General features: G+C 45.1%; 1 protein-coding gene and 1 long non-coding RNA gene across 3 annotated transcripts in view; both read left to right on the plus strand.

Moving 5' to 3' along the window:
* Window positions 1–26,946, plus strand: part of EXT1 (exostosin glycosyltransferase 1) — a 181,772-nt gene that overhangs the window by 7,709 nt on the left and 147,117 nt on the right. The window lies entirely within an intron of this gene.
* On the plus strand, window positions 21,531–25,687 carry LOC119144502. The gene is made up of 2 exons (XR_005103153.1): window positions 21,531–23,443; window positions 24,152–25,687. It is a non-coding gene; the product is annotated as an uncharacterized LOC119144502 (long non-coding RNA).

Genomic DNA, 26,946 nt, shown 5'->3' on the forward strand with positions numbered 1-26,946 from the left:
GCACTTATTTACTCAACAGATGTGAGTCAAGAGAATGTGCTGTAATCTGATGATTTCTGGAGTATTATCTGTGATTGTTTTCCCTTTCTCTCTGCAGGGTTTCTTTCAGAAAATCCACAGAGTTTTGTGGTCTTGAGTAAACAAACCATTTTGCTAACCAGAGAAAAATAATCGGTAGGTACGTAGATAACTGTCTGGCCTGTGAAGGGAGTTAAATGCTGTGTTCCGTACTGCCAAGGTGACTGAAGTTCTCAAGGATTTGGCTATATCTAGATGATGATGGAAGATATATACTCCTGTCCTATGTCGTATGGAGATTAGTTCAGCATGTGACAATGTGTGAGTATAACTTCAGGTTATATTTAAGGTTCTGTGGCTTTCCACATTGCAGAGTATTTTGGGACATACAGGTTTCAAAACCTTCTCGTGGTTTACACTGAGCAGCAAGGTTTGTTCCTTCTCTTCTGTTCATCCAGCTATGCCGTGCTTTTGCATAAAGCTTTGTGTTGCTCTTTTTTTCATCCAAATTTCAGGAGGAAACAGGACATTTATCATCCCTGTCTTGCTCTTAATTTAGGAGCCTCCTCAGTCAACTGGAGGTAGCATCAATGCTACGTAATGCTGATACAACTCATCCCTGCATCCCTGGAGCAGGCAGGGAGGGAGCTTGGGCAGGAGGGGCCTGTGGCACCAGCTGTGCACAGGGGCGATTAAAGATCGAGGCCAGAGGATGGTGGGAGTCAGTTTTTTCCACTTACGGAGCAAATTATAATTGACGCCCATGCACTGGGAGAAACCGAAAAGCGTGCTTAGAGCAGCCCCTGTCCTGATTGTTGCAGTGTGGGCCGGGGAGGTGGTTTGGAAGCAGAGAGGTGGGAGATCAGCATGCTGTGGTGGTGCAGGAGAAACTAGTTTAAAGAATGAATTCCGAATGAGAACAAAAGAGAAGAGATTTGTTTCACATGAGAAGAGGGAAGTAATGTTTTAAGAAATAAAGGCCCTATCTCAGCAAAACGTTGTGCCTAACTGCTTTGCTGGGAAAGAGCTGGTGTGAGTGTTGCCAGGCTGATGGCTTTCCAAATGCAATCTGACTTCCTAAAATGTTACCGTTTCTTAGAATAAGAAAATGCAACTTTAAGCCAGTCAGGAGGGTTAGGTCTCCTCAATAACAAGAGGAGGAAGATGTAATTTTCTTTAAGTATCTTTTTTCCCTGCTTGTCTCTCCCACCGCCTCTTGCAGAGATTTTGCCTCAGTGTTTCAGGTGGTGTAGTGCTGTCTCCCCAGCAAGGATGCAGATAGGATCTAAGTGGGTGTTCCCTGAAAGGTGGTAAGAATTGCCTTGTTTGTGTTGGCTCAATCAGGCTCCCATTTCATATTCCAGTAAGGCAGACTTCTCCGTGCTCCTGCAGTCCCTGGGTGGAGTGTGGTGCTGGCAGGGCTGTCACAGGAGCTCCTGCCTTCTCCTGCCTGTAGCACATGTGGTCTCAGGACTGCAGTCCGATGGCTGGGATTGCTGCTGACCACCATGGTTACGTTTCCATATGCCTTTAAAATAGGGAGGAATGCTTTGCTTACCCCCCAAAATGCATAGGGATACTTTTTTTAGTGCTTTATAATGTTTTAGAGAAAGTGCTATGTAAAGCTGAAATACTATTCACTGATATTTTCTGTATCCTCTTCTCAGGAAGCATCAGTGAGTGTAGGTCTAAATTGTGACTTTCTGATAAAAGGTGGTGGCCATCAGAAGCAGCATAAAGCAGCTCTTCTTGTGGGTGTATGGTGGCAGAAGCCCCCACAAAAGTTTTTTGGGGGTTTGACACTTGTCCTAGGTCAGGGTACGCGGTCAGGTTTGGTATATGAGCCTTTTAACCCTCCTTGCTTCACTCAGATGCTACCAGAGGCTACTGCTGTTCCAGGCGCTAAGGGAGGCACTGCTGTTTCTGATCGTTCCTCCAAGGGCTCTCGCAACACAGTTAGCAAATTTAGTAAAGCATTTCTGCCTTAAGTTGACTTTTTTCCCCATGATGGTTTCTAGTCCGGGAATACATGAAAATGAAATAATTCCTGGGTTTCAAAGTGAATTTCCCCTTCGTTCACTTTTTTCCCTCTAATAAACTCTTTGTGTTTGTGAATGAAACAGAATTAGGGCTAATTTAGTTGATTGGCTGCAAAACAAAAGTATTCAATGCTAAGAATGGGAAATGAGAAGGCCTTTCTGAAATGTTACTTCTTTGCATAATTGTAATAGATTATAATTATACAGTCGGGTGTTCAGCAGTGGATTTGCTGTAAACACGGTCATGGGAAATGTTTCGTTGCTTGGTCTTGTCAGGTTCGAGTCCCAGTGCGGTCCTGTTGATGGCTGTACCAGCATCTCTAACAACATTTTCTCTTCAGGCAGGCTGGTGTGTTACAGAAAATGCTATCTCCCGTTCTCCTCCCAGCTCCTCCCACAAAATTACCGCCAGTCGATATGGCCATGTCAGACCGTTGACACAAATCAATAAGATCAATCATTCTTTAGCTCCTAAACAAAATTGAGAGTGCGATGCTGACGGGCTGCGCGTAGCAATACTGGCAGTGATTCCTAAATGGAAAATGCATACTATAATGTTTGCAAAGTGTACGTGGGGGACCCAGTCCTGTTAATAATTAGTTCTCCGGGGCTGTAAAAAGGAACATGATATAAATAGTTTCCTGCAACTGCAGTATGTGTCATGACCTCTACAGCTGTCAGGCTGATGGGGAACATCACCTGCCCAACAGTGGTGTGGGAGAGGGGTGAGCGTGGCAGAGTTTGGTTAGGAATCCTGATTTTCTTCATTCTCCCGGAAGATCTTGACTTCTGATACTGCTTCTTGCCCGGTGAATAATTGCAGACGTTTTATCGCAATACTGGGATTCCTGGTGCAATCAGGTAGTTCAGTGTATAACTGCCAGAAAGCCTATCAAAACTGTAGTTGCTGTAGTCTGCAAAAAATAAAATCACTCTGCTTTTAAAAATCAGAACCTTTATCTGAAGGGAAGGACAAATCTTTGTTTATAATATCTGAATTTGTACCTCTGAAGGCTTGTTTGGGTGTGTCTGCTCATAGACTCAATCAGCTGCCTTCAGGAAGATAAACACATAAATGTTTCATCTCCTTGATTTGCCACCAACCATTGTGCTGGGTGCTAGCAGATTTTTCTTTCAATTAAATATAATTTATCTAATCCTAATGGGAAACATAATTATAGGATTTATTTTTCAATACTGTGATTTCAGAACTACTTTATAAAGAAGAGTAACATTTCCCCCTTAAGGGCTGTTTAAAAACGAGCAAACAAAATAAAAAAAACAAAGTACACTTTGCTAAATATAATAAATCTCAGAGAAAAAAAAAGCATCTGATATGCTGGCGCTGCAATAAAGCTGAAAATTAATGATCAGTAAGTTGGTGCTGGAAGAGAGTGAATGCATTATGGATTTGAGGAGATGCCTATAGCTTATTAAATGTCAGCAAATTTTAGCATAAGCAGTAGAGAACCCTGATCAGAAAATGTAAAACAGTGCAACCTAAGTTTTGAAGATCCAGTGCCACAAAGGATATGGGAACCATGTGTACGGTTGAAACCTAAGAAAGTGCTTTGCAAGATCGGGGTCTGAAATTGTATGCTAAACCCCTTTAGTTTCTGATCGGAGGGATTTAAACGTTTCAGTAAGGCATGACTGTAGTCACAGGGAGGGATTTATTGTACTGTAAAACCTTCGCACGAGAAGGTATGTATGACTGTTGAAAATAATTTAAAACAAAATAACATCCCTTCACCCTCCCACGCTCTCTCATGCTTTTTTTCCTAAACCCAAAAGGTAAGGCTACTTCTTGAATTGTAATGGAATAATATATCAAGTGAGTGATCACATCAGGCATGGACACTTACCAAATCACAGCGAGATAACTGTGAATAACTCTCTAGTTTCAACAATTTGCATGGCCATTAACAATTGATGGGTTTCCCTTAGAACCGCATTATCTATGGCAGTGGGATCTATTCCTGAGCACCACTCCTGCATACTAAGTGCCAGAGAAATTCTCAAAAGTGAGGGTAATAAAAAAATCTGTTAGCAGCAAGGTGAATGAAGCAGGTAGGAATTTCAAGGCGACATTTTTTGAATGTGGGGAAATATTTTAAGTGATCATGCATTTTCGTAACTCTCTCCCCTCTTTCCCTGCCTGTTTTTTTTAACTATAGCTCTGCAGGTTTTAATTCAAACTGATGTTAGGTTTCCCTTCACTGCTTGGCATTGTCTCTGTCTTGATGGTCGGTCTGGCATGTGGATCAGTTTAAGCAAGATTTTAAAATATATTTTGTTTTAGTTTTGGATTGGATGTGTGTCTTGAGGAGCTTTTATGCATATTTGACAGAAGATAAAACCGGTGCTAAATTTAGCAGTCCTAGATTGCTGGGTGGCTCTGTCATGGGAATGGATTTGAGCAAGTGTCAAAGATGTGCTTTCCTTATGCGAATCATGCCACCATTTTAATAAACATGTGACACATCCCTTATTTCTAGTGCTTTCATCTCTGGCTGATGGCCCATTCTTTCTTTCCAGATTCCTCCATCAGGTTGACTTTTCCAGCCGCAAATCTCTTTTCTGTCTTTCTCTTTATTTCTCCTTCTCGTCCTCTTCCCTCTCCCCCTTTCTTTTCACGGTGCTGTTGTTGTGGCAAGATTAAAGCAACTGAGTGAAGCAGTGGAGGCGAAAGCTCGGATAATCAAAGTGTGCACGCGGCTGGAGCTGTGTGAAGGCAGGTGGGTGACACATCAAAGCTGGTTGGTACAGGCGCTTGCTGCTCTCTCCTCATAAATGATCCTCCTGCTGTAAACAGAGTTGCCGGGCTTAATTGGTGAGCTCACATGTACACAAATGCAATTGCTTTTCTACACCTTTTCCAAAATGTAATTGCAGAGAATGGCAATAAATTCTTAGCTTTGTTCCTTGGAAGATGGCTTGATGCGTTGTTGATGGTGATTGTTCACCTTCAGCTAAGAACAGCCCAGCACCTTATTGTCCCCTCTGCCCGTCAGTGCTGTTTTTAGCTTGCTGTAGGTAGGTTGAGGAGAACCAGAAGATCTAAGCAGCGCCTGGTTGCCTGTGGCTGGGCCTGTCATGGGCAGCGTCCCTGTGTGTCCTGTTCTGGCCTGAGCACCCATGGCCTGCCCAAGCAGCCTCCCCTGGCCCAGCCGCGTGCAGGTGCTGCTCCACAGGCTCTGCATCCAGCGTGAGGGCTTCAGGTGCCCTCAGCTCAGGGGGAGCCTCCAGTCCTCGCTCAACTCTAAACCCTCTGTGCATGTCTCCTGATGTGGAGCTAACCATGGGGCTGGCCATTTTCTCAGCTGCCACCTCTGCCTGCCTTGCCCTCTCTCCAAACCCTGCTTTCTCTTTGCTGTGCCATCGGAGGCTGAGCACCGCACAGTCTGGACGGATTCTTGCTCTGTGTTTTGGGCAAGGGGATCCTGGTCCTTGTCTTAACATTTCTCTGAAGGTATCAAAAAGTCATTGCACTTTGCACCTGCCATCTTCTGCAGGACTCTTCTTCACTGCCCCCAGTCAGCTGCTGAGAGCCAGAAGAACCAGTGGAGCCATTAGGACGTGTGTCTCTTGGCTTTGTGCACTGAAACATCAGTGAACTGCAGTGAAATCTGCTTCTTAGCTTTTGTTCTGTTAGTTGTTTCTGGTGGCCTGTAATAGTATTTTCTAGCAAAAAAAGGTTTTTTGCTCTTCTTTCATTTTTAATGAAAAATCTTTCTGACACAGGTCATAGTAAGATAATTAACGGTGAGGTTGTCTGTGTTGTTTGGGTATAAAACTGGAGATCTAAGGGTTTAGAGATGCTGGTGTGATCCCAGGTTGCCCTGTTGGTGTGGTTACTAGATATAGCAATAGTTCTTTCTTCCTTTAGCTTTAGTCTCAGGGTAACAGTGTTTCACAATAATCAATGCACTGATTACTGTAATTGCATTTTGTGGTACAGTGGTCTTACAATTAACTGACTGGGCTAATAAAGCATGGAATCTAATGAATATTTGTAAACAAACTTCATTAGGAAGTAGGTTGAGAGTATGTGCTGGTGGAGGATAATAGATGAGACCCGTCCTCAGTTTCAACAATTACAACAGATGGAAACCTGGAAATGAACAGCAAGGTGTGGAAACCATCCCACTGCTGCTTACCTTGCATTTGCTGCTGCACTGTGCCTTTTAAAAAAACTCTGTCTAGAAGAAGGCTCCCCACTGCAACGAGATCCGGTGTACAGAATTTCAGTCTCATTTGCAGAACATTAAAGCATTATCAGGCATGATGTTGAAACCTGGATTTACAATATAGGGCTAGTATCAGCCTTAAGTAAGAAGTGTCTGTTGTCACCCTGTGATTGGATTTTAATGCAATTAAAATGAAAAGGAAACCACCATTGAAAATGGGAAATAGATTTCCTCATGGTGCCTCTTGGCGGGGTGGATGGCTGGCTGTGTTTTACTGTCATTGAGGAACCTTGTCCCACTTTTGCTGTTGTATCAGGCATGCTTTGCGTGCCTCCCTCTGTCTGTGTCCCTGTGTTTCAGATGTGTGTCCCTTGGCTCAGGCATGGGGGCTGGTCCTGCACACTCTCAGGCCATTTGGGAGCATGTTGTGTGAGTCTGGCAAGTTAGCAGTTGAAGGATCTGGCCCATTTTGGGTGGTTGCTTTATCTCAAGGTTGCCAAAACATCCTTTACACCTTCTTGTCTTCTCTCCCCTTTTCCCCCCATCTTTAAGCTGTGACTGTTAATTACAGGATTTCCTGGCTGAGTCTATGTGTATCTCTGTAACAGACGTAGCATTAAATCCTGCCACCTCCCCACCTTTTTTCTAAGCTTTTGGTTATCTGCAAAGTTTCATAATAATTTTTCAGGGAAATGCATATGTGAGGAGCCTTGCTCAGAGAGCACCATCCCTGAGGAATAGGCTTATGAGTGCTCTTGCAGCAGGAGCTCGGATGGAGAGGTCTAGCAACAGCTACAGTTGATGCATTTGCTTCCTACCTGCTGGTTTCAAACAGTATTAATTTTTATGCATTTATTGTGTTTAGTTAAAAGCAGGGCTGCTTACAGCAGTGCTCACAAAGATTCCTTCTCCTCCCTGCCCCCCCGCCCAACTCAACAAACAGGCATCTGGTATTTGTTTTGTATAACACAATCCTCATAAAATGAAGAGTAATAAAACATAATTATCTGTAAAGGCTTGTTTTATAAGCCTAAGAATGAGCTTGTTGCTGCCTTGTTTTGGTCTTTTTGTAAGATAAAGGATGCCTTTGTATGGTTTCAGCCCCTCTCCAGATTAATAGAGAGTAAGTTATTACGGTGTTTTAAACCCTGGTGTGTAAGGTACTGTGAGGGTACACACAGGATGGCACTGGTGGATCTCTAGGGATGGGGAAGAGACTTTTGGAAAATTTTCCCTTCCAAACAATGGGTTTTATGTTAAAGCTTTGGTAAAGTTAAGAGGGAGGAGAATCTGTGGGCTACACGAACAAGGCCAGTGTTTCTGAGCTGCAGGACTTAAAGCTGGGTTTGAGCCCTTTCTGCATGTGGCTTATCCTTGGCAGCGTGAAGGACAGTGACGTGCTTCCGTGCTCATGCTTGGGTGTATGAGAGGCCTCTGATTTGGCCCTTGTTGCTTTTCTGACAGCCCTCAACTGCTGCAGTATCTTTGTCTCTTTGGAGCATTGCTGGCTTGATCCACTTCCAGTCCGATTGTCAGGACACCCAGCACAGGATTCAGCAGTTTTGAAGAGCTAATGATACTCATTTCACCTTAGATTTACTGTTTGCTATTTGTTTGTAGGGCAGTATGCAGTTTTGCTTCCTTCGGCTTGCTGTAACCCTGCAAAAGCCCTTCCCGCCACCACATGGTTTTTTTTCTGGTAAAAAGTGAAACTAGATCATTTAAACCAATTAGATATTAAAGTGAGATGTGTGAGTGGCTTATGGCTGTTCGAAAGGTGAAGCGTGAAAACCAAATCCTTTTAGAAAACTCATTCTAAGCCTGTTTATTTTTCTTTAAAGTAGCAATAAGCAAAATTCCACTTTTTTTTGTAATGAAACTAAAAGCTGCGGGTCTGCAAGGCACCTTCAACTGCAGTGTGCTTTGGAATGTTTGCTTCGACCCCGTTCTTTGCAGAATTAATTAAAATGACAGAAAAGGAAATGCAACTTTGCTCAGCTTCTGTGTGAATCGTAGCCTCAAAAGCAGTTATGAGTTAGGTATTTCTTTCTCTCTGCAGGGTGAGCCTTGTAATTTTGAATCTTGATTAGCAGCTGCTTTTGTTCTTCCGTGAGTCTCAGAAACAATGGGGTTGGGAGCACATAACAAATTGCTAAATGATACCCTTGCAGAGAAAGAAATCTCCCTCTCTTGAAACACCTTGCTCCCTGCATCTTTAACTCTGCAAAGAGGCTGCGATGATGCAGCCCAGGGCACAGCAACCTGCTGCTGGGGCTGGGAGGTGCTGTTCCCTGGGCGGCAGCGGTGCCCAGGCACAGCCTTGTGCTGAGCTGCCCTGTGTTGGAGTCATCTCCTCGACATACATTTCCCTTGAAATACGCTTTTCTTGTCACCTTGTCTGGGGGTACTAGTGTAACCTGCCCATTGCTGGCTTTAGTTATTTAATGGTTCTGTTGTGGCTGCTCTGGGTCTTTAGCCAGAGGATGGCCAACAGCAGCAGGTAAGGTGTTAGGAGCAACCAGTTGCCTTGTGTGAACTTAGATTACTTTCCGTGGCCAGAAGTCTTTGATCTATTCAAATAGAAGCCTGCTGTCCTCCAGAGAAGCAGAGGGCAGGTACCAAATTGCAGGCTGATGTGTAAACATGTCCTTTTGCAGCAGAGTCTCATGACACACATGAGCTAAATGTGTTATGTATGTCAGAGGCTGCAGAGTCCAGCTACAAGTCAAGTGATCCAAGATGTTTGACACCCCCATACACTATGTCATGTTCCCTCTAGTTTTTAATGCAAGCTCTGGAATGCATCTTTATTTTTTGTTTTCTGGGGTATTGCTTCTCTCATGTGGAGTTGGGAGATATCTCCCTGGAAAGTCTACTGGTCCTTAATTAATTAATGTCTGGAAAATGTTCCGAGACCAGTGTTGCTTTGCATTCACAACAACAGAACTGTAATTAAAAGTTTGGGTAGCTTCTGATTCAGACTTCTTGTTTTGCCAGAATAAATGGGTTTCATTTTACCAGGTAAATGTAGGGGGGGAAATAACCACCTCCAAGCCATTAGCTTCAGTCACACTATCAGTGTGATGTGGACTCGTTATTTGTTCTCTTTCCCGTTGTGTGTAGAGTGGTGGCATTGGGTGCATTTTCTTTTAAATGTGACATAAAGTGAAATCCTGTTATTTGCACACATTCTGTGGTACTCATCTTCAAAGTATCTAGGCAACCTTTATGTAGATGACACTTTTAACTCAAACTCTTCCATCATTATGAGCGTGGTCCTGTGAAGAGAAGTAGGGTGATAAAGGGAGGGAAGAAAGAGGTGGCTTGAACTCACTTTGGGCAGCTTGAGTCACTTGTGAGACTCTTTGTAGGAAGTACAATACACTGGAGATCTCTGTTCCCATATGCTTAAACCCTCTACTTCAAACTGTTCTATGTTTTTCCTTTGAGCTTGAGCAGGTGGAGTATCTCCTGGCTCTGCTGGAGCTGACAGTAGAGCTGCCAGGAAAGGGGGATTTCAGGGCTTCTACGGTCCAGCACCAAGTGGTGGACTTCCTTGTGTGGTTCTCCACTCCAGGCTCAGGAGGATGGGTGCTCCAAAATGTCTTCAGCTGCAGCCCTGGGAGGTATGTGTGTTCAGAAAGCTTTTGAGTTCAGCTTTGCTTCCCAGAAAATAAGCTGCATGGGAGGCTTGATAGACTTGAAGAGGAAGCCACCATTGCTCTGTTAATCTGCTTTCAACTCCCACCCCCCAAAGAAGAAATAAAGATGACTCAGAGGAGATTCTTTGAATAAAGGCGGTTCTGTGGGGTTAGGTGTGACCATGACCCACCAACAGATCAGATGGAGCAGGCATCACTACTGCAACAGTATGATCTCTGGTTGAGAATTGGTCTCTGAAGCCAAAACTACTCTGATATGCTACACAGGGAGTGATGTGGCCCCAGACTTCGTGGCAAGCTAGGTGTCATCTCTTAGAGCAGTTCTGGCTTTGTTAGATCAAGCAAGCATCCTTCAGGCGGGAGGCAATACCAGTGTAAACACCACACCACATGCTCCAGCTAGTTTGGCAGAAATATGATTTGGGTCCTTGTGCTTAATACTAATTGAACTGGGGCTGCCAGATGATCAGCACCATGTGCATGGTATTAAGTAGCACATCGGTGGTGTAGGTCAGTGTAGTTGGCCTGTGGCTTGATCAGAAAACTCATACTTTTTTGCTTAACCCTGTTCAGCTGTGGTTCGACAGCAGTGGACTTGGTTATCTCATTTATCCCTTGGGAATGGGGCAAGACATGTCCCTGACCTTTGGTGTGGGGGGACAGTTACTGTCCCTCTTGCACTGTCACTGATACTGCTTCGATCCCACTGCTGGGATGTTGTGCCAGGTCCATAAGCTCAGCTGGCTCACTGGCATGGGGTGATGTGTCTGGATGAACACCAGCGAGTGCAAGGAAGGAGGTGGGAATGCTTGGATGGGGCAGTTGTGGAGGACAGGGGACATTACCTGGGTATCTGCAACAGAGGCCAGTTAAGGCTGTTGTGGGTCTGTCATGCAGGTGTAGCAGAGCTGGACCTTGGTCTCTAGCAGTAGAGGGGAGGTTTTAGGAAAAATTAGCCTTAGTGTCGATGAGCAGGTGCAGCCAGGATAATTGCCTGCATACCTTATGATCAATGAATTGCAATTAATTTAGTTTCACTTAAAGTTTTTTACTTTGAATCTTTGGGCCAAACCCGTTGCAAGAGAAAGCATTGCTATTGCTTTTAGATAGAGAGGCCATGCCTGTTACCGTTTCTTAGGGAATGCTGAAAGGGAAAAGCTGGGAATGGCCTAGACAAATAATTAAAGTGTGGGGAGGAAGAAACCAGATTACTGTGTTTGAATGCTTTGGGCGGTAAATGAAAGCTTCCTGTCACAAGGCAAGACAATTATGTTTGTAGCCAGAAGTTGATTTGCATTGTTGTTTTTTTGTCTTATTATTGATAGTTCAGCTGTATATATAATCTTGACTTCATTTCTCTACTACAAAAAGCTAAAACCACCATCTTGGACCTAATGATTAATGACAGATTTGTCTGTAATGAGGATGCTGCTGGTAAGTATCCCCATGCAGTGATATTTCTTCATTTGACCTCATGTCTGTGGGTTGGTGTTGTGGTTTAACCCCAGCCGGCAAGTAAGCCCCACACAGCTGCTCGCTCACACCCGCACAGTGGGAGGCAGGAGGCAATTGGAAAAGTAAAAGTGAGAAAACTCATGGGTTGAGATAAAGACGGTTTAATAGGTAAAGCAAAAGCCACGCACGCAAGCAAAGCAAAACAAGGAATTCATTCACCACATTCCATGGGCAGGCAGGTGTTCAGCCATTGCCAGGAAAGCGGGGCTCCATCATGCGTATTGGTTACTTGGGAAGATGAATGCCATTGCTCCAAATGTTGCCGCCTCTTCCTTCTTCCCCCAGCCTGATATGCTGAGCACATTGTCATATGGTATGGAATGTCCCTTTGGTCAGTTGGGGTCTGCTGTCCTGGCTGTGTCCCCTCCCAGCTTCTTGTGCAGCCCCAGCTACCCACTGGTGCGGTGGTGGGAGAAGCAGGAAGGGCCTTGGCTCTGCTAAGCGCTGCTCAGCAGTAACTGAAACATCCCTGAATTATCAACACTGTTTCCAGCACAAATCTAAAACATAGCCCCATACCAGCTACTGTAAAGAAAATTATCTGTATCCCAGCCAAACCCAGCACAGTTAGTCATGAAAGCTGCAGTGGATATTGACTACTCTGATTTTGACTATATTCTTAATTACAGGGCAGGAGGAGTCAAGCAGATAGCATTTCGGGTAGCTGGTGCGGAGAATAAAGCGACATGGTAAACTGAGCCCTGGTAGTTCACTTGGGACAGTGCGGTGGGTTGTTGTGTTACATTACGGTGGGAGAAGCTGCCTGGCGAATACTACTGTACAATTAAGTGGGACTGTTAACGGCATGATGGAGCCAATTCATTAATAGCAATGATGTATTCTTGTATCTGCTTTCCCTTACAACTACTGGGTGAAGATACTCAGGGAATTAAGACCAGTGGGAACAAGGGAGGAGGAAAGAAGACTTTGAAGCTCTGGTGCAGATGCAGTGGCTTTCTTTAATCCTCTGTTCCCTGAGTCATCTGAAATGCAGCCATTTCCCAGATGGGTTTTATGGAAACCTGGCAGTTCCCTGTCAGAGCAATGTACTGCTGATGGAACATATCAATGTAGATGGTGTTTCTGTGCATCTTATTTGGTGGGTTGGAAAGAAATGCAGGAAAGGATGGAATTACTTCTGTCAGGTGGAGGCTTCTGTGCAAAGGGACTGCATCAAGGCAATGGGTGTCCTTTGGCAGAGGATAGTGTCAGTTGCTGGTGTTTTCACAGGCAAATAGCAGTAAACTGCAGGGGCATTTGAGGTAGAAAAATGCATAGACAAAGATGCCATCTTTGGGCTTTCAAAGGAAAGCCAAAGTGAAGAGTTGTAGGCTGCAGGTGCTGCAATATTTCCTGAAGGATAGACAGAGCTGTTGTCCAACCCATTTCTGTTTATGATTATCAGTATCTTTGTTAGGAATTTGTCTGTTACTGGATCTTGAAATTTTGGGGGTTAGGGGAAGATAATAAGACCCTAAAGCAGCCTGCTGTTAGAAAATGGTAGCAGGAGTGGCTTAGAAAAAAAACCCAACACACATTTTCTTTTAAACAGTAAAATACACCCCTGTAGTAGGGTGTATATTCATGACCAAAGATGTGAAGGTCTACGGTTCCAACTGTAAAAAAAAAAAGTGTCTCTGGTTGAGCTGTGCTGGGATGTATGAGATGGCCTCTGCCCTGCAAGGCTGGCTCAACTCCAGGGCTGGATGTGTACTGGATGGGACATCTGCTGGGCATCAAGAAATTCAAGGAGATAAGCATAGTTTGTGAAAGCCCAAGGATGGAAGGAGGGGGAGAATTAAGAATTTGCAAAGCAGCACTGCATCTTTCAGTGTAACAGCTTTTTCTTCTCTCTCAGCACTGTTCTTCCTGTATTTGATAGAAGTAGGGTTACACTGTTCTGGTTTGGGTAGTGAGGAGGTGAAAAGGTTACTCTCAATTTTTAATGTGAGATATAAAATGTAAGCCACATGGGCAACCACGCAGTTGAAACAAACACCTGCAGCAGAGATACTCACTATGGCTTGAAACACATCCATGCTGACCTGCAGGGCTTCTCGTGCGAGGGCATTCGTGTCTGGCACCTTGGTTCAAAAACAAACCAAATCTGAGAGCTGCCAGTGCCGGATGGTGCACCACAAGCATGTGATTTCAAAGCATAAACCTGATGCGAACTCATTCCACATCCAAATTTCCTTAGAATCCAAAACAAAACACCAAAGTGTGATGATGTGATGTAGATCTGGCAGGGTCTCTGCTGAGCTAGCTATTCACCGGGGTATCCTACCTCAGATCAGGTGCCGTTTCACCTGAAACTGGTGTGAAACCAGGTGCTGCAGCTGACAGAGATGCCTTCACCACCGCAGGCTCCTGGGCATTGCAGCCAGGCCTTGGGGAAAGCCCGGGGCTGAGAGGGCCCCGAACTTTAGTAAATGACTCTGGCTTAAAGAGCGTGATTTTCCTTTGAATGTGGTAACAGTGGTGTGTGAGGTGTGTTTTTAAATAGAGTATGTTTGCCTCGTGTCACTTTGGCAAAGAGTTCTTGTCTATGTACTCACTGACATCAAATTGTTTTATTTGCTGTCTCTCTCCCGTTAACGCAAATTTTATATTATGTGCTTACATGTATTAGGATCTTTTCTGTACAAAGGCTCAGGCATGGTTGCATTGGGAAGCAGGTGTGGCAGTGGCATTTGAGATGCTTTGCTGCTACGTGGGGTGGGAGAATGCCGGCAGCAAGCTGCGGAGTGGGGACAGAGCTGGTGCCAGTGGCGGCAGGGTGCCCCTGATGGGCAGGGTCGCTGCTGGGGGCTTTTGTAGCCTGTCTGGGGGAGGTCCTCAGTGCACCGCTCAGCGCTGCTGCACCAAGTTGAGTGGTGGTGGAAGCTTTGCTATAAATGAGATCTTGGAGGAACAGATGTAAAAGATGAGGCGTTGCCTGCTTTTGGTCCCTGTGCAAGGCATCAAGTCAGGCAGCAGCCTGAGCTTCAGCTTCTGGAGACTGAAGCATCCAAAGGATGTCATCTTCTATGGTATTGAAATGCAGTGCTTGGAAGTGTCTTGCAACACCACAGTTTGTTAAATGCTGCAACTGGGGGGCACTGGGAAGAGCTGAGGTGACCCTGAGTGTGCGTTTGGGTAATGGAGCATAAATAGGATGCTTTATAAATGGTCTTTTTTTTTCTTCTCCTTCCCTTTCTGGGGCCAGTGTGTGTGTGTGTAAGTACTTGTTACTGAAACAAATGGATGCCACATCTGACAAACGATGACTTTTTTCTTTCTAATCGCAAACGCTGCCTACGTTTTTACTCCACTTTTTTTTTTTGGTGACATCACAAAAGCTGATCTGACATGCCGTGCACGTTTTCCCTGTTAAATTATGCCCTGGAAGTTTTGACCTCTAGCATTTCATAGTAGCTTGTAAATTATGTATGGAAATGTTCTGTATTGTTACCGCATGAACTCCACGGAGATGGGGTGTCAGAGTTGCTCGATTTGGTACCAAGCTTGGGAACCTTTCCCTGTTCCTCCCAAAACTCGAAGCATCACACTATTTTACACTCACTTATTGTATTGAAGATAACTTCTGTCTGTCCATGCAGAAAACCTGGAGTTGCTCTTAGCCAGATTAAAATAATGGATCACTTGAAAGAATATTGCCTAGTATTTATTGCTGCTCACCAGAGGATAATTTCAACAAGAATTTATCATATCTATTCAGCAGCAGGCTAATAAATTCAGATCTGTTTAAACAAAGACTCGAGGAAGAACCTGCTAAATGCTTACGGTTATATTCATTGCAGGCATAAGCTACTCCATTTCACTCGATGTACTTGTACCTGCTTATGTCACCAATTAATTTGGCTCTTAATATCTTATTTTCAGCGCTTTACTTTCTTTCCTCTGGGTACTGCAAGTCATGTTCATCCCTGATGTAAGTCTATTGTAGATAATGGCATCTCTGATGCTTTCTGGCTTTGGATGGGTTTGATTTGTTGTTGTGGCAAAGTCTAGATAAAGAAAAACACTATTGCAGGAAAGAGTGATCTAATATGCTGAACCTGAATCCGGGAAGGTCTTGAATACAAATTCTCTGTGCTGTGTTTGTGGCTTTGATTAGTTCACCTGCTCTCTCTTTTTTCCCTGGTTTAACACCAGGCTCAACGCTTGCCGTGTGAAAGGTTCTGCTATTTAGTATCTATGCAGTGTTTGTATATGGGAAGTGTGTGTAAATACATTAGTAGTTTGTTGGGAGATAATCTAAACATGAAAAAAACAGGAAGGAAATTGGTGGCCAAACGATGACTGGGAGCACACATGGAATGGGTGAGGGGTGCATGTTGATGTAATATGAGCGTAAAGCTACATGGTCTTCTGGTGTGCCTTTCTCACCTTGAGTGGGCATCGCTTCAGAAAGCTAAATGGATGCTCTTAAAAACAAATGCTTTTAAAAATAAAAGCTTTCACTCAAACTGAAATTTCTTGCATGAAAGTTAAATTTGCAAAACTGTGTTCTCTGCGGGAATAGGAATGCTCTGAGTCTGTTGAGCATGTTATGTCTGGTGTTGCCCAGATTTTGCTCCATTATGGAGGTGTGTGTGGTGTGGGTGTCTCTGTGCATGTTCAGAACTGATGTATAGACAATGTTTTTCATTTATGCACATGCATACACACATTTTTCATGGAATTGAATGCGCTGTGACTTACTCTGTTTCACTTGTTGCCATCCCACCAACTCACCCTCCTTTCTTCGCATTTAATCATCTTTACAATTTGGCCACAGCAAACTCTCTGAAATAACATTCCCCACATACGTTAGGTGTGAAAACCAAACCTATCCACAGAGATCAAAGAGTTGGCTTTACAGAGCACAGGTTCCACAAACGGAAAGCCCAGCACATGGAACACGGTGGGTTTTGCAGGCTTTGTTCACAACCATTTTATAAATCTGTTCATCAGACCTAGCCATAGCAGTGAGAAGAGCAGCGCTGCCCAAGCTGAGAGTCCTGCTTCCCTTTCTGTGCTGGGCAGGGTTTAGCCAGCACTCATGCTCCACAGGAGAGCTTGTGGTTCATAAATGACCATGATACGTTGGAAAGCTCTGCCATGGTGAAAGTCTATAGTGTTTGGACCTGCAGAATATGAAGCATTAATAATGTTCAGGAGGAAAATGAGATTAATGGCAACCTTTTCTATGTAAAATAAAGCCAAGGAATACTGTGGGTATTAACCTAAAGGCCCACTAGCAGTTGTTGGCTTTCTAGGAAATGTTTGCATATGTTGGTGGTTTCTTTTCCATCACAAATGGATTTTTCTGTGTCCTGGGAGTGAATCACAATTTATTTTTTTTTCCACTCTGTTTTTAATTAAAAAGTAAAAGACAGGAAACCTTTTTAAACAAGTGGTGGTAAAGCTGAGCAAGCCATAGGAGATAAATAAACCTGCACGGATTAACTGAACCAAGCAATAGAAGTGACAGATACTTGTGCCTTCAGATCCTTGACAAAAATGTATTAATACGACTAATATGTTGGTTTCCTAATGTAATCTACTCTTGCATTGTAATCAGTTTTACATGGGCACTATGCTTTCTGAAGTCCAGAATAAAACAAAGCAACTGGTGTCTTGATCTTTGCCATTAGGAGTGGTATTAGAAGTGCAATGCTGATTGTAGCAAAGCTGCATATGGATTAGAATTATAGGCAAACAGGGACCAAGAGAGATCTGGGCATTTTTTTTATACTTTAACGTCTTCCAACATTTAAAACAGCTGGGCATGCTTGTCTGTGTGATCTTTAGGCTGCAAGCGGTTATGTGTCTGGTGACCTTCTGCAGGCAGCACTTACCTGGCAGCCTTGAAGTTGTCCATGCAGTTAGTATTCATCACGTACATGTTACAGGTTTTTAATTGCTTTTATGTCTGAATTGGTGACAGGGCTCTGTGATTTATCATACTTCCTATTTGCATGGCATTAATGCTGGAAGACTGGCATCAGAACTTGAAACGCTGTTGTGCTGGGGCTCGTGGATGTATATAGATGGTACAAGGTGGGGCTCCTAGCAGAAAACTGCTGTCATCACCTGCATCTGTGGTTCTGCTTGGAAAAAAGAGAGGCAAGAGTCAATGTGCGGTGTTTAAAACTGGTGCTCTTTATTCTGGCTGCCATAATCCTGCAGGACCTCTCCATTAAAATAGCCCGAGGTGGTTTTAAATGGTGCTCTCCTGGGTCGTCAACAGGGAGTGAACCATACTACCAAGATCAGTTGTCTGGAAATACCCGCTGCCTCCGCCTGTGCTGCTGGCGGAGCGTCGGGTGTGTGATGGAAGAAGCTGGAGCTTCGCTGGCACTGCTGCAGCTCCTGCTCTGCCCAGGAAGCCCAAATATCCCTCTGCATGGCCTCGGGTGGGGTGGGATGGGAAAGGGAACTTCTTTGCTGTTCAGAATAAAATAGTGATGGAAACTGCAAAAATCTGAGTTTGTGACTATCGATTTGGGGTAACTGATTTATTGGAGTACGAGGGCAAAGAACAGAACTGGGTGCTCTGGCAAATTGCAGTTGTGCTGATCTGGCCTTGGAGCATCAGATGTTGTGTTCTCTCTCCTAAAAGCACAGGGGTGTCGAAGTCTGTATGTGGTTTTTTTACGGAATTGAGATAGCAAAGTGGCCTGCATGGTGTTTCTGTAGACATGTGTTGCTCACTAACCACATCTGAGCCTCACTGCAGGGTGGAGACTATTGGACTATGTGGATTTTGGCCCTTACTTCTTAGCATGGGACAAGGGAAGGTGGCACTGGGTGTGCAGCACTGTCCTTGGGTCTGGGAGCCTCCTCTCTGCCAGTGACCAAAACCTGCTGTCAGGTTTGCGAGGGAGGTTTTAATGGCTGTGCAGCTGAGCGGCCAACTACCAGGAACAGTCTTAATGAGTGTTTATGATCCTTCCTGGTGCCTTCAGTGGTTTTGGTGCAATAAATGGACACCTTTTTAGTGCTGGTTTGAAAAGAGACAAACTATTTTTGTTAGATTGCTCCCCATTTGTGCCAAGTGTGCTGTGACCTCTGCCGGTCTCTGTGCATTAACAAACTTCTTAAAGGTTTTACGGACACTTTCCATTAGCCACGCTGTAGCTGTTGCCATGAATATTTCATGTCAAGCGCAGTACTTTTTATTACTATTATTCTTTTTTTGGCTGCTCTGCTTCAAAAAAAGTGGATGTTCACCCTCTAGACCAGGCGGTGGCCAGCATGCCCTGCACACCCTACTTGCACCTTCCTCTTCACCCTCTCCCTTTTTTCAGCTGTAGCTATGAGAAAGTTTGCCCTAATGCCAGTGGCCTTGATACTTTTTTTTATTTCCGCCCCCTCCGCCCGCCCCAGCTTTTTATCTGCAGTTTGGCAAGGGCCTAAACGTCTCCTCCTCCTCCTCCTCCTGGCCCTCCTCTGCAACCCCCAGGGAGTGGTGTCGTTTCGGATAAGATGTGCAGATGAGCTTCACTGGAGCACAGTGGCTGTCCGTGCTGCGCCTGGGTGCTGTGGAATGAATTCCTCATGCTTCATGGGCCTCTGGCCCCTCTTTACCTGCAGCAGAAATGGAGGAATGCCTGCAAGGCAGAGCCAGTTCTGAGGGCGCATGCAGATGTGCCATGTCTGGGGCACACCCTGAGCATTTTATTTCTTTGCTGTAGAAAACCCGTTTTTCCAATTTGTAGCCCAAGTGCTCTTTGTTGGTAATATATTTGATAAATATTTTTTCCCTTGTCATTTTTTGGTGTCTGCGTTGCCTCCTGTCCCCTACTTGCGCACACCCACAGGTTGTGTTCCACCTTTTGCTTTTAAGGAAGACTCTGACTTCTTCCAGGAGGAAGAAGAAGGCATGCCCAGGATAACCAGCTGCATGGGGCAAAGGTGGTGATGGTTGAGCATTAGAATAAGTTTTGCTAAATTGTTTGTAGGCTTGCGTGGGTATGCTTGAATATGCCTTATCACTAATGCAGAGCAGGCCTGCCGTTGCTGTAGGGTAGGGATTTACATTCCCTGCTGGCCAGATGTTGTTGAAGGATAGATGATGGAACTTGTCCGAACTGCACGACATCTCTGTGTCAGAGCTGAAGACCGGACGTGGAGCTCCTCAGCGGCCATCCAACATGTGCTTTTCCCAGGTGTTGCCTTTGAATGGGGCTCGTGACCACTGGCAGGATGAGCTGCAGACCAGGGATTTCTGCTGGTGTTGCGCCCAGTCATGCCAAAAAGTCATCTGTTGGTTTCAGTTTTCCACGTCTGTGCTGACTGCTTCAGAAAGCTACTGCTGTGTCCTCCTCTGGAGAGAGGAGCAGTAATGATCTGTACAGCTTGTGGGAGACCTACTTGTTCTTATTTGGTGGCATTTCTACCTGAAAAACAAAACCATACCAAAACACACGTAAGCTCAATTGAAGTCAATGCCTGTTCTACCCGAAGTTACGAATGTTTCCTTTGCAGTGGCGGGATCATTGATCGTCTGTTCCCCTTTTAGTTTTCCCCAAATGGCTTCACTTTCAGGTTTTTAGTTGCTTCTAATACCACTCATGGAGTTTTTCCTGGTTTTAAGTTGCCATCAGCCATCAAGAAGAGTATGCCCCCAGAGTTAAAACTGTTTTAGGAGGGCTTTTTAGGCAGAACCTCTACAACTAATAAAGTGGAAACTTATCAATGCATTATTTGTGGTGAACACACAGCTCAGTTGTATCTTGTTGTGTTTGAGCTTAAGTGATTCGTAGACGGAGGTACCACCTCCCCTAAATCAGGCAGCTTCATTGTTGAGCATATGTGGTGCCTCGAGTGCGAGCAGCCTGTGACAGAGAGCCCTGGAAACAGAGCAAAGCTGTGTACTGCTACAGACGAAAAGCAAAACTGCCACCGTTGGTTTTGGCCCCTGGTGCATATTTCCTTTAATGCAAGTTTTGGGGGTGAAGCCCTTGAGTTCATTTTATGTGAACCGTGGTCACTGATTAATTGATTTCTGGCTGCGTGTGGGCTGCTGCTGGTTAATGTGTAGGTGGCCAAATCTGTCTGAAAACTTCCACGAGCTCTTTTTGCAGAAGCCGGTTCCCACCACTGTGGTGCTGTGCTGGTGTGCTTTAGGAGCCTGTCATGTGTTTGGGTTTTTGAGGTTTGAGAGAAAACAGACTGCACACTGTAACCAATGAGTACATGGAGTTATCTCAGCCGTGGTCCACGCTGGTGAGAACACAAGTAGGATGCTGCACCCATTGTCTGCAGAAGCCTTGTGCTGGTTGAAGGCATCTTCCTGGTGGGGATTGTATCAGCAGGTCTCTCTTTCTAATTGTTAATGTAGGTGTAATTTGGCCTCTGGTCAGCCAAGTTATAACCGTATGTGCTGGGCTGGTTTGTATGTCAGCTGTTAGTGTTACGGTGGGATCGGGTGAGTGAAGAATATTTATCTGATGGTAGGAGGAAGATTTGGAGGCAAGAGGCTTTTCCTTCACCATCATTCCCGTGACTGGAGTAGCTGCGGTGCTTTGTTGTCCAATGCCTTCTGCAAACCCGCTTCCTTTGGTCCTTGTACTTCTGAGGCCAAGCTCAACCTGATCCATGGAGAGTCTGAAAACTCTTGCTTTGCAAATTGGTTCCCGAAGCCTGCGAATTGCAGTCATGGCATTACGGGTATTATAACTGCGGGGGCCTCATCTGCCCAGTGTCTCTCCCGGGCTGCTTTTCTGGGATGTGAAAATTGTTATTTTCAGTTCTGGATGCAGGTGTCAAGTGGTGGTTGGGGGTTGAGGGCAGAGGGCTGGGGCTTGAGAGGCCAAAGCTCGTCTTATCGCAGCCTCCCTGGGGTGATGCTGGATCATCATGGCAGCGAGACAGGTCTCTGCGAAACCTTCTTAAAATTTCACCATTTGCTCCACAAGTAGGTAATAGCTACGAGGCAGAAAATGCATTTGTTCTAACTCCCTGGGATCCAAATTAGCTCCTGTCTGTGCAAGACCTACCAGGCCAGTAGCTGCTCATTGCAGCAGCTGCAGACGGGTAGGAGTGAGGAAACGGGCTCCTGGCGTGCCCCCTGCACCTTTGGCTGGGGAGGGAGGGAGGGACAGTGTCCACAAGACGCTTTTGGAGGGAAGGGAAATGCTGCTGGTGTCCTGCAGGCATGGAGAAGCGCACAGAAGACGAAGGAGTGTAAGCTGTATTGTTGGTGAATATTTAATCATCGCTTCAGGTGTTTTTTTTTCTAAGAATAAGGAAGAAAATGTTTCTTGTGTGGAGAATTGTTAAGAAGTGTTAAGCGTTACTGGAAAGCAAGCGGTGGTTGTATCATAGAGCTAAAGCTTGCTGGCTTTCCCATGCAAAAAGCCTTTGTCTCCTTGCAGGAACGCCCCCATCACCCATGGTGTGCTTCTGTGCCAGATTAAACTGGTGTAACTCGTTTTATTGTTTTATTTCCTTTGGATTTAGGGAGTGAGAATCTGCGATTGATCTCTGTCTCCCTCGGTGCTGAGGAAGGGGTTGGAGCTGGGGTGTGGTTTTGCTGGAGGTGAGCCTGGCTGCCTCCTTGCCAGCACTGGGGTTTTAACCTGCAGTCTCTGAATTGGACATGCATAACAAAAATGTACTAACAAGCTCCTCTCTTTTTAATTGCCTTGATATGACATGCACTGGAAACAGTGAGGCTTCCCCACTTTTCCCTGTCCTATCCCTGACGGAAAAACATCTCCGACTGCTTCAACTTGGTTTTCCCTAAACGAAAGTTTACAAGCAACTGGGACACTTCCATCATTGCTCTAGCCTTTTATTCAAGATAATATTAAGAGACATCATAACATCACAGTGTCAGAGCAAACAAAGCACTGTGTAATTTTATCCCGTATTAATGCAGAGTGTCGCAGATGGTGCTATCATTAGACAGCAATCTATAAAAATGGCCCATGAGACAAAGCCCTGGCACAATTATTTATTCTTCAATTATTTATTCAGCCCTTTAGGATGTGTAATACTGACAGACAGCACAGAATGTACTGCCTACCAATTTGCAGATCTTGACTGACTCAGTCCTCTGTCATTGATGGAATAAAATATGTATGGGGGGAAGGGTGATGTAGCATGGCTTTGCTTTTTTTTTTTTTTTTGTAGCTTGTTTTCCTGTTTACTACACGGCTTTAAGGCTGCCTCCTTTAAGCAACCCCCTCCACCCTGATGTTCATCTTTTTATTTCAGTTAATTGCAAGGAAGACTTAGTGCTCTCGACCTGAGGTTTTTAATCCCTTGTGTGTTTGGAGCCAGGGGTTGGTTCCCCTGCAGGGCTAACATCAGCTGGCCAGCCTTGCGGGGCAGACTAATTGGGCGGGCTCCTGCTCTCCTGCCAGCCCCATCAATCTGGGGAGCTCTGCTCTCCTCAACAATTGACAGTGCTGTGGATTCTGCATGGACCCCATGGGAAGCAGGATGGGACTTGCTGGTTTCCAGTCAGATTAATGGGCAAAGATGCAGGCTCGGTTAAGACTCTCCAGCCCAAGACATGGCATGCTCCTGACAGCTATTACTGTTGCAGTGGCATTGTCGGAGAGGAATTTATCACCTGCCAAATTTTTACTGTTGCTTTAACGTCAAAATGATGTCACTGCCATCAGAAGGAGCGCATCTGCCTCTGACTGTACCTCTGCCTCCCCTGTGGTAAGACAAATGTTTCTATGGTTGCCCAGTGAACCAGAACTGGGAACTGGTCTGGTTTAAAAGTAAGGACTGGTTTAGGTTTAGGCTTTGCATGACTAGGAAACTGCTTAAGTGCCGTTGTCCAAAATGGCTCACATTCATCTGCAAAAATCCTCCTAAGTAGCTATATTATATTAACAGTAACTTTAATTCTGTAGGTTTTTAGAGTCCCAATAAAACGCAAATTTATCTGTCACCGGTGTCTCCTTTCTTTTTCCAGTGTGTGTTGGTTAGGTTCATCCCTTTGGCATCCATATTGTCAAAGCTCCTGCCCCTGTACTGAAGCACACCTGAAACTGCTGCCCCAAAGGTATCGTTCTGTATTGTTGGGTTGGTTTTTTTTAATAAAATCTATCTATAACATTCCTTTGGAAAGCCTCCTTTGCATTCCCCATGGCACTTCCCTTCATACCTGTGATAAAAATGAACAATGGCCCTTTCACTCAGAAACACAATTTCGGTTATTTATAGATTATATTAACTACATGTCTTTAAAACTGTAAAATCCAACCCTGCCCTTTTATTTGATGTTGAGTCATTCTGACAACTCCTTTGTATAAAGCTGGTAAATTTGGGGCGAGTGTAAGTAATCTCCCATTTTTCTAATTTATTGGTAAATCTATAACAAGTGCCTTGTTAACTGATAAGATAAAGTCTCTAATTAGATGAGTTTGTAATTTCTAAAGTGCCTGTTTAGAAAGCCAAGTTAGCAAGTTTTGTTTCTGATGAGATAGGATCTCTTGTTTATTCACTGACATTTAAGTCATTTCTTAAATTTGCAAAGAGCCTTGGTCTGGATTTTAAAAGTGGATGGAGAAAGTGCGGGTGTGGGCTGTACCAGACCCCTTCCCGGCTCTCGGGCCCAAGGGCAGCTGTAGCTGGCATTGCTTGACAGGACATTTAAGTCGTGTGGAAAGAAGCAGCTTTTAGTTCAGAGCTGCCACGCTGTCACCTGTTTAACCTGGGCAGCCTCCTCCAGCTCCCCGCTTCCACCCAGGTCCCCTTTTCTCTTTTCCAGCTGGCATGACCAGAGTTCACCTGCTTCAGCACTTCCGAGACAGCAGGTCCTGGCGCAAGCTGTGCATGCGTGGTGCCCGTGTGTGTGTGTGATTGGTGTGCCAGGCCCTGGGGACACACCGGAGCTGTAATTCCCAGTGCTGGGCATACGCTCTCTGCAGTGGGAGACGCAGCGAAGCCAGGGAGGGGAAGAGCCCTAGTGCTGCCTGTCACGCCTGCGCCCAGGTGAGCCATCCTGCAGAAAAGTGGCCTCACCTACTAGGGCTGTTTCACTATTTAACTCGATTTAAACCACCCGTCATTGTGTATTTGCTAGTCACACAAGCAGAAATGGGTGAAAACCTCACTCTTTATTGCTCTGGTTTTTTTTTTTCCCCTGCCCTGTGGTATTTTTAGGTCAGAGAAGTCCCTCAAGGGGCTGGGACAGCAAGGGAGAGAGGGAAGGGCAGCAGCCAAAGCTGCCATCCGCATGGAGATTTTCCTCTTTCTGGGAAGTCACTTCCCAGTAAACTGCCTCAAAGCTTCCTATCCTCACTCTCCTATTTAAAGAGCAACTAAATTCAGTGAGGAGGCTGAAAGAGCTAAGACTCAGTTCCCCTTGCTCCGTTTTTGGCATCTCTCCCCCCCCCGAGGAGAGCTATACCGTGGCTAATCCCCAGGGTTGTCCTGCCACCCACCTTCCTGGGTTCAGGGTGGGAATGGGGGGGCGACGACGACCAAAGCTGAATCCTTGGGATGTGAGGCTGCTCTGAAATACCAATTGCTACGGTTAGCCAGGTCTGTTTGTCAGCACTATTCAGTGCTGCTTAATCCCCCTTTGTGTCCACTTTGGAACAACAGCTGGGATTTTGCAAGTTGGTTCATGCCGTGGGAGAGCGAAGGTGAAACCGCACTTGGGAAGGCACAGGGTGTGGGGGTGTGTGCACACATGTGCTTCATTTTCATGAGGTGTTCATAAAATGTTAAGAAGAATATATCCGAGTGATGTTAGCAGCTTGACTTAAGCAAAGAAATTTGTGGCGAAGCCTGAAAGATCTCTGCTGAGACGCAGGCTTTAACCCAGGCAGTTGTGCCAAAAGATCCAGAAAAGGCTTAATGGCAGGAGATAATGCTGCTGTGTCAGCACACATTTTCACCCCTAGCTGTGAATTTCCTGGCTTTTGTGTACTTGAGTTAAACCCTGATGTTAGTAGCCCATCACCCCCTCCAAATCAGTACCCTCAAACAAAGAGAGAATCAAATCCCAGCAGTTTGCTGCTTAGTGGTAGAGACTGGTGGGTAATAATGTGTTTGGAAGCATGAACCTGATGAACACGGAGAGCGTTGTTACAGCCTGCAAGCGACCTCTTAAATTTGTAGTAGTTTGGGTCAGTATGGACATTTCTGTCCAGACGTTCCCAGAAAAATACATTTAGTTTGTGGATCAATAGCTAGAGCTAATGAGTCCCTGGAACGCGCAGGTGCAATCACCAGTAATCTTTGTGCTGTTGCTAATAGCAAAACATATGTGCATGCTAATAAAAAAATCTTTCTTAAACAGTTGTCTGGTTATGCTTCTTTTAATGAATGCAGGCCGCAACCAAACACTTTTATATTCATGATGACTGTATAATCTAATTACTGTCGCAATTTACCTATTGCTTTATTTCGCTGTTTAGTCCTTGTACCCTGCAAGTTTCTAGGCAGGAGCACGTGCTGCAGTAATCCCTGTTACATCCTAGCCGCTGGAAATGCCACATGAGCTCTCAGAGCGTGGTAACAGTGGCACCTGGGGCATTCGCATGCTAAGGGACTCGATCATTCTGACAGCATCAAAACAGGGAAACAGATAGTGGAAAGAATAACAAAGACACCTAGCAACACTTCAGCGACAGCGGGATTTGGTTTTGAGGCTCTGATTCTGTGCTGGAATCCATTAGATCTGATCCCCAGGTGTCCTGCTCCCTCAATCTCCTGTAACAAGAAACAGTCAAGAGAAAGGGAAATCTCTCTTGAACTTGAAGATGTAACTGGTGTGCGAGTGAATCTATCTAATCCAGCAAAGTGGAGGCAGAGGAAAGGGGTTATCTTCTGCCCCAACGAAGCCCTTCTCAGTGTCTACAAGTGAGGAAACATGCAAAAGTATGATGTTCTTGGTAATCCATCCTGTGTGCATGCCTTGAGGTAGCCCTGGGACAGCTGTGCATTGAGTGTGGCGTATTCACACTGTCTGCAGCCCATCAGAGCTCAGCTATCCTGCCAGCCCCTTCCCAGAGCACTGAGAGGGGGGTGCAGGACTAGTGTGTCTGAGGGACTGATGCCAGGCAGGGGATGATGCCAGTTATATCCCTACCAGTCATACCCCAAGTTGGTATTTACTGTGACCAGTGTTAAGGCTTAGCATGGTTGGAATTATGGCCTTTTGAGTATTAGTTCTGCAGACTAAATAAACTGGACACATGAAATATGGATGTGTTTTGTTCAAGGTGGGTTGTCTGGATTTGTGTGATAGTTGCTGGAGAGAAAAGTGCACTCCAGAGTGCAAGTCTTTTCGTCCTGATGTGGCATTAAAAAATAGGTCAGATGACTCAGGCCCTAAAGCTTGACCATGACCTCTGCAGAGAGACTAGGTGACTGCTAGCTCAGGTTGTAGTTACTTGTACCTGGATTAGATGAATATGGGTTTGGGTTTGTGCTTAAACCCAGCCTAAGCAGAGGTGGTGCTTTCATGGCAGAACAAATATTTCTATTTCCAATACCTGTGGAAAAGCTACATGCTGAATTTATCTGGAAAATGAACAGCTTTCCCCATTGCTT

Source organism: Falco rusticolus, chromosome 3 (assembly GCF_015220075.1).
Source record: "Falco rusticolus isolate bFalRus1 chromosome 3, bFalRus1.pri, whole genome shotgun sequence".
In the NCBI taxonomy this organism is placed as follows: Eukaryota; Metazoa; Chordata; class Aves; order Falconiformes; family Falconidae; genus Falco; species Falco rusticolus.